The 7,780-nt window shown below is 36.2% G+C and overlaps 1 non-coding gene across 1 annotated transcript; it reads right to left on the bottom strand.

Annotated features, from left to right (window-relative positions):
- Positions 1 to 6,980: 6,980 nt before the first annotated feature.
- Trnaa-agc (transfer RNA alanine (anticodon AGC)) lies at positions 6,981 to 7,055 on the bottom strand. The gene has a single exon. It is a non-coding gene; the product is annotated as a tRNA-Ala (tRNA).
- Between the last annotated feature and the right edge of the window lie 725 nt (positions 7,056 to 7,780).

Below are 7,780 nucleotides of genomic sequence, written 5' to 3'. Positions count from 1 at the left end.
GTGGGCCTATAGGGGCCATCCCTGTTCAAACCACCACATTGGCTTGTAGCAATATCATAACACAAAAATGCGTTCAGCCCAACTTCAAAAGTCATAGTCTATATAACAGTCTCAACACTATTTAAAAGTATAAAATCCAAAATCTTTTTTGAGTCTCATGGCAATCTCTTAACTGTAACTCCCTGTAAAATCAAAATCATGAAGCAAATCACATATTCTAAAATACAGTGTCACAGAATATGTATTACCCTGCCAAATGGAGGAAAGGGAGCTTAGCAAAGAAATAGTGGACCAAAGCAAGACCAAAATCCAGCAAGGAAAACTTCAAACTCTGCATCTACATGTCAAAGTGCTCTTCAGATTTCCAATTCCTTTCAGGATGTTAATTGCAACACATTCCTCTCTCTTGGGCTGTTTCCACTCTCTATTAGCAGCTCTCTTCAGCAGGTATCCAAGACTCTGGCATCTCCAACATTTTGAGATTTCTAAGGCAGTCCAGGTTTCACCTTCACAGCTTCATGCAATGGCCTCCATGAAGGGAAACCCCTGCCACATGCCTGGCTCAGTGGCTTTCTTTAGCCCCAGAAGGAGATTCTACAACCCATTTCTTCTATCCTTGACTCTAAAACCAGAATCATGTGACCAAAGCTGCCAAGTTCTTCTGCTTTCTGCCGCTAGAACTAGCCCCCATTATTCAATCACATTTTAAAGAGCTTTCAGTTTTCAATGATCTACTTCCCTCTTAAGCTTTTATTTAATTCCTTTTCATAAATTGGAAGCTTAGCTGGGTATGGTCTTGCCCTAAAGTCAGCATATCCTTTATTCCATGTACCATCAAGATTTTCTGACTTTTATCACCTTGAGTACTGGACTTAGGTCCATTACACTCCCTGGTTCTCCTTTTCTCCTCAAACTTTACATTTTGTATATTTCCTTGCTCAGTTTACTCCTTTTCTTTATAGATTTGCATAAGAGTGATGACTAATAACCACATCGGACAGTCAATATTAGGCTATCTTGAAATATGCTCTGTCAACGTCATTAATCTGAAACTCTTCAGTTTATCCTCCAGTTGATTTTTCAGAGGTCTGCCAATTGTTGTCTTGGTAGAAAGCATGGTAATACACAGGTAGAAACAGTGCTGTAAAAGTTGAGAGCTTTACATCTGGATCTGCAGGCAACAGATAGAGTGAGACACTGGGCCTGGCTTGAGGATTTGAAACTCAAAGCCCACCCCCAGTGGCATAACTCCTCCAACAAGGCCACAACTGCTCCAATAAGATTACACCTCCTAATCCCTGCTAAGTAGTGTCACTTCCTATTGACAAAGCATTCAAATACATGAGCCTATGGGGGGCATTTCTATTAAAGCCACTATGGGTATTAATAATCTTACCAAGTTGTGATCCCTCTGATCTATTCTTCCAATCTTCCAGCCAAGATGTACCAACTTTACCATATTGTAGCATGACAGTTGTGGAAGTAATCAACTACTCTTTAGTTGGCTTTGAGGCTCTTCCCACAGGAAGAAATCAATACCTGATTCTGTAAGCCTGATAAAAATTCCATTGTGGGAAAGGTCATAGACCCCTGGATGGAGCTTCTGTTGCTTTGTTAAATGGGCATAGTCTTCTACTGCCACACACATATTTCAGAAGATCATTTCTACTTCAAATAATATACCTGAAATTTATCAAAATTCATATATTGCTACAAGACTTGTGGAAATTTTCCTGAAGTAAATTGTAAATTTTAGGAAGATAAATGAAATTTTCTGGGTGATGAGAGGAATATGTCAGATTGTATTAGTATAAATAATTATGTCTGGGATATTTAAACTTTCTGTGTTACTTGTTCCAAATTTTAACACAAAGGGTTCAATAAAACAAAACTATTGAAAATATGATAATTAAATATATTGTTTACTATAGCCCAAATCCTAATTGGTCTTAATAAAAACCTGAAGCCAGATATCGGGGTAAAGATCAGAGAGACAAAGGAGCTAGCCACAGCCACCACTCACCTTGTATCAACTCTTCAGCCGAAAGGGCTGAACTCCTGACTCTTCCCGCCTTATACTCCTTTCTCTTCCCAGCCATACCACCTCCTGTCTCAACCTTCTTAGTGCTGGGATTAAAGGTGTGTGTGCCTCCCAAGTGCTGGGAGAAAAGGCATGAGATCTCAAGTGCTGGGATTAAAAGTGTGTGCCACTACTGCCTGGCCTCTATGGCTAACTAGTGGCTGGCTTTGCCCCTCTGATCATGAGGCAAGCTTTATTTGTTACAGTATACACAAAATATCATCACAGTTTACCTGTATAATAAAGGATAATTGTCATTATTCATTACATGACACCAAATGATAAACTTCAGTCACAAAAGGTTTAATTATTTAAAAGTCATTTTTCTTTAAATGTTTGTTTGTACTATATCATATATTAATATATTTGTTTTAGTTTAAGTTAAATAGGATTGGGATAAATTTGGAATGCAAATTAATTAGATTGAGATATTAGTTTTATGACAATTAAATACTTGATAGATCTGTGGTTACAACAATATAGACTCTTAATGAAACTAATATTTCATACCAATATAGATATCTTAAAATGTATTTTCAATAATTATACACATTGTAGTTATCACTAATATTCTATCATAGTAACAGTAAAAGTTCTGATAAAACAAAAGTGTTAAAACAGGGACAGATATTATTCTAAATGTGATTTCATTCACTGGAAATCAATATTCCCTCCATAATCACTTAATTTTCTTTCTAGGGTCATTTAAATGTATTTATAAAATTTTGTGATGATTTGAGTAATTTATAACATTAATGAAAAAGTGAGACCATTTCAATGTTACAGACTTAAATAAAAATGTGTTTAGAACGAATATATCATCTTGTCATACTGTGTTCATTTTCATTCCTGTATTAAATACCTTACAGACAAAATGTAAAGAAGAATGATTTTGGCTCAGTATTTCAAGTGTTTTAGTTCACCATGGAGGAAGATACATCAAGGATCAAAGATGCAGCTGAGATGAGTTACTCACCTTATTGCAGCCAGGAAGCAGGGAGACAACTTGAAAGAGGAATCTGGGATAAGATTTAGCCCCCAAAGATATTCTGTCTTCAACTACTCTTCTTATTGTAAAGTTTTTATTACTATTCAATAATGTCATTTAATGATGAACTTAAAGACTAGACCATTAAGGAAGGCAGAGTTCTTGTGACCCAGTCACCTCTCACAAGTCTCAAATCTGAACCATGCTGAAATAGGCACCAGAACTTTAACAAATGGTTCTTGTGCGTAGGAGATATCCCATATCCAAAGCACAGCACACATCACTAAAACACTGGCCATTTTACATTGCATTTTCTACCCCTTTTGTACGGTAGGCAGATTTTTTTAACCTAAGTTATATCTTCAGAAAAATATCCTCTGATATTACTTTTAAAATATATACAATTTATTGTATTTTATGTTCATTGGTGTTTTGCTGGAATGCATGTCTCTGTGAAGGTGTCAAAAGTACTGGATCTGGAGTTACAGACATTTGTGAGCTGCCATATGGGTGCTGGGTATTGAACCTGGGTCCTCTAGAAGAATAGTCAGTTCTCTTAACCACTGAGCCATCTCTCCAGTCCCTGATAAAACTTTAAATCATATGGTGTCATCACACCTTTCAAATGAAAAGAGCAGGTGATTCACTTAATGTGCATCTCATTTACTCATTCTTATACAGACTCTATTATCAACAATAAATCAAAAGAATGGCCCATGTATAAAAGTCTGAAATGATGAAATTACTATAAGGAGATTTCTGTGTCCAATATGCAGAAGTAAGTGGAAAAATATTAAAAGAGAAAAGAATAGAAACTCTGTGTTCAAGTAAATAAGGGCAAACTTTGTTAAATTTTAGAATGAATATTTTAAAAATAATTAAAAATAATTTAGCAACTGCAGCTTTGAAGCAGATGTGAAAATTATTTCTTAAAAAAAATGGAAAACATCTGGCTCTCTTCTGTATTAGAAAAACAAAGGAAATTAGCTGAAAGCACTAATTTCCCCAAAAATGAATAGCTGCAATCCCCAAAATAGCTCATTTTCCATTAAGGTTATTCATCTCAGTCCCAGTGCACAGTTTTGGATAAAAACACAAACTTTCTTCCAGAATATAAAAGTTCAGTGAAATAATACGATTTCTTAGAATGGAAAAAATATTTTCAAGCCAGTAATTGATAAGAATATAGTGCTCCATATATTCATTTATCTTATATTTGTGTTTTTAGCATTAGAAAATTCAATTATCTGAGTAACATTTTAATGTTGTGTGTGGATCCAAATGGAGTCATTACTGAAAGTAAAACATTTCAATTGCCTATGGAAAAATGCCCCATTTTAGTAACTGTCCATTATTAATGTGTTTATGAAGGCATTCATGATCAAAGTCCATTTCTGGCTAATATTTTACCTGAGTAAGCTGCTATGGACATACTTACAGGTAAATGGTAAATTATTTTATTGTCCACTGCATTCCCCCTCCATTATGCAAAATGCTTATAAAGGAACATTTTCTTCCACACCAATGTAATTTAAAACCTGTAAGATTAAAAGGTTCCACTCTAGGTATGTTAAGCACTCATAAAGTATTTGCTCTGTATGCCCTATGTTAATGTGATGGGTCCAAACTCTGAGTCCAGGGACAGAAACCACATGAGGTAGGTAAATTAAAGGAGATATATAGTGCCACGTGCAGATAGATCCAACATATTTCAATCACTCAGCAAAGAAGAACATCTTTGGTCCCAAAGATATTATTAACCCAAATCACACAAAAATGACATCTTGATAGGACTGGTTATATAACTAGTCACATTTATTACTAAGTCATGGCTCCCTGGATAACTGTTATGTTAGCTGCTACATTCTGGATAGCCAAAACAGTGCCAGGTTTTGTGAGCCTTTATTTTGCCCCTATGATCTTTACTCTCTCTACAACAGCATGCCAGTTGTTAAGTAGTTGGAGTATAATAACTGTTGAGTGATATAGTGGGCTACAAAGGTGGAGGTATCTGCAATTATTTGGGACCATTTCCTTTTTAATAGTTGGTTATGTTAGGTAGTTTGAACAATAGCAGAAAATGGAAAGCTAACTAATATGCAAGCTTTTATATTTTCTGAACATCACTGACTATTAAAGTCTTCTTCTTTAGTAGAAGTTTTATCTCTGGGTGAATGGTTGGGTAAATAATTAGTACACACGGCCCATAATAAAAACGCCATAGGGACAAGGACATACCCAAATGGATATCAGGATAAAGAATGAAAAACACCGTAAGTAGAGGAAGTAAGTTCAAGTGTTCTGAAAAGCAAGTAGTTCAGTGTCTTGTATGGTGTAGTGTGGAAGTGAATGGAGGCATAAAGTTGAACAAATCTGCAACTGTGAAAGATAGGCTGATTATAGCTGTCTTATGCTTCTGCAATGGTTGATCCTGAAAGGCTGGGGTTTCAGAGTAACGGTGTGAAGTACAGGTTGAAAACCTCCTTCTAGCTTCTCTACTTAAAATGCAAATCCAAGGACAGAAATAATGCAGGAATTTGGAAGATGAATGCAAACAGTGATGTAAGTCAAGGGGAAGCCTACGGAGGGTTGGCTCAAGTTTGCAGGTGGACTTGTTGGGAAGTAGAACTATGAATTCATTGCAAAAGTAGAGCAAATAGGTTGCTGTTTAAATGAACTTCAGAGTGAGAAAAGTGTATTACAGAGTGAGTTATCATTTTGACCCCATGAAGTAAATTACAGAGTACTCCAGAATTAAAATGAGAAAGTATGGATTGAGATACAGTTTGCAAGATATGAAAATTGTTCTGGGGATATGTTGACTTTGTAATATCTGTTAGACATCTAAATTTCCTTTAAAGTAGTTAACTATAACAGTTTGGAGGTCAAGTAACAGTTCTCAAGTGATAATAAAAATTCCAAGGCCACTGGTTCAGACCTTGCTTTAATTATCATGTGGATGGTTAAGTGAACACATCCAATTACTTAACCTTGGAGGCCTAATACCAGCTAAGGTGACTGGCTGCATGAATGAGGGCAGTGAAATGACCTGAAGCTTCATGAAGAGTCCAATCCATCAAAGAGGAGCAAATGATCCCCTAGTTCCTCTGTCATCCACAGTAAAGATAGAATGCTTGGCACTGTGGAGGCTGTTGGGGAATTTTTCAAAATAATATCAAAATTGTAATGGTGCTAATTAAAATAACCCTGATGAAGAATGCCAAAAGAGTGTAATTGATATAATAGAATATAATGACTCTTTTTGAGGACTCCGAAAAAATAAGGATAGAAAGTATATTCGTTATTTTACAAATGCCATGATTAAACAACAAGATCAAGGCAACTTTTAGAAGGAAGGGTTTATTTGGGTTTAAGATTCCAGATGGAGTAGGAGGAGAGATGAGAGGGGATCTCTGGTTGGTATGTAAAATATAAAAGTAATATCTATAATTAATAAAAAACAAGGTTCCAGATGGGTAGGAGTCTATCACCATCATGGTGGGAAAGCATGGAGGTTGGTAGGTATGGTGGATGGAGCATAAAACTGAGGGCTAACATCCTCCTCAGATTCCAGCATAAAACAGAGAGCACTTTCAGAATGGTGTGAGGATTTGAAACTTCAAACCTCCCTCTCAGTGACATGTTGCCTTCAACAAACCATATCTCCATCTCTTAAGCCTCTCCACACATTACTGCCAACTGGAGACCAAATACTCAAATGCCCAATGCTATGGAGAGCACTTCATGCAAACCACTGCAGATATACTGAGATTATACAAAAAGAAGGAGAAAATGAGTTTTGAGACAAAATTAAGTGAAGGTTTGAAGGTTTTGGATAAGTTTTAGTAGGTAGGAACAAACAAGTGTTATGGTATAGAAGTAGGTGTATTTCTTTCTTTCTTTCTTTTTTTTTTTCAGAGCTGAGGATTGAACCCAGGGCCTTGTGCTTGCTAGGCAAATGCTCTACCACTGAGCTAAATCTCCAAACCCAGTAGGTGTATTTCTAGACAAACAACCTTCAGTAGGAAGAGAAAGGTATCCCAGAGGCCTGAGTAGAGGAGGGCTGAGAAGAGCCAACAAAGATCATCCTTGGGAACAGAACGGGAGTCAGTGCATCCAGGAAAAACCTCAGATACTTGAATATTGTATTGCTGTATCCATGGTACTTTTGAAAATTCACTTGTATTTGCACCTATTTTTTTCAGTCAAATGTAAAGAAACTGGTCAGTTGAAAATTGTAACAGGGATAAAATTTGGAAGCTCAATATGAGTAACAAATAAGAAACTTATTTCTAGGAATATGCAAAAGACAATAGATCAGCACATACCAACTAGATAACCTGACCTCAGTAAGAGCCTATGTTTGTTAAACATGAATTAAATATTGTAAAAGCAGTGTGATTGTGTTTTCTTGTGACAGTATCCAGCTTCCCATGTACATAGGCTTAGAAAGGGGGAATAGTGAAGCTTATGTTTGCACTGTTATAAGGCCACAAAAGCACCTAACATAGATGCAACCCAATTACACTCCTACAAAACTAACTGGATAGATAACAACATGAAAGGATGGGATGGAAGGAGAGATGGTAGGGCTAGTGGATGACATAAACAAAAGATTATCAAGATAACCTAAGAAAAAAAGTGGGCTATAAAAACAGGAAGTCCTGATGGACTATGGGATAAGTTACCTCTATGAGAACCTTCATGTTACT

Source organism: Peromyscus californicus, unplaced genomic scaffold (assembly GCF_007827085.1).
Source record: "Peromyscus californicus insignis strain IS unplaced genomic scaffold, ASM782708v3 Scaffold_13__1_contigs__length_99412109, whole genome shotgun sequence".
In the NCBI taxonomy this organism is placed as follows: Eukaryota; Metazoa; Chordata; class Mammalia; order Rodentia; family Cricetidae; genus Peromyscus; species Peromyscus californicus.
This window is presented reverse-complemented; position numbering and strand designations above follow the sequence as displayed.